The following is a 377-nucleotide window of genomic DNA, read 5'->3' as shown; positions in this document are numbered from 1 at the left end:
TTCCGCACCACTTCTACATTTTTTTTGTATCTCTTCCGCATTTATTCTGCATCTCTTCACATCGTTTTTATACATGTTTTGCAATTCTTCTACATCTTTTCTGCATCTTTTAAGTTTCATTTCTGCATTACACCTTTTCGACATTTTTTCCGCACTTTTTTGTAACGTTTCGATACATTTTCCGAACTTTTTTCGCATGTGTCTCTGCATACATTATTTATTTACATATCTACTTATATCCCGTGTAGAAAATTGTTAGAGCTTAAAAAAGGATTAGTATGCCTTAAAATTAATACTTTACATATTCTTACCTTACAGTACGCCTCCAGTATACATTCGAATTCTCTCTCTCTCTCTCTCTCTCTCTCTCTCTCTCT

The sequence above is a fragment of the Trachymyrmex septentrionalis genome, unplaced genomic scaffold (assembly GCF_001594115.1).
Source record: "Trachymyrmex septentrionalis isolate Tsep2-gDNA-1 unplaced genomic scaffold, Tsep1.0 scaffold18, whole genome shotgun sequence".
NCBI lineage: Eukaryota > Metazoa > Arthropoda > Insecta > Hymenoptera > Formicidae > Trachymyrmex > Trachymyrmex septentrionalis.
This window is presented reverse-complemented; position numbering follows the sequence as displayed.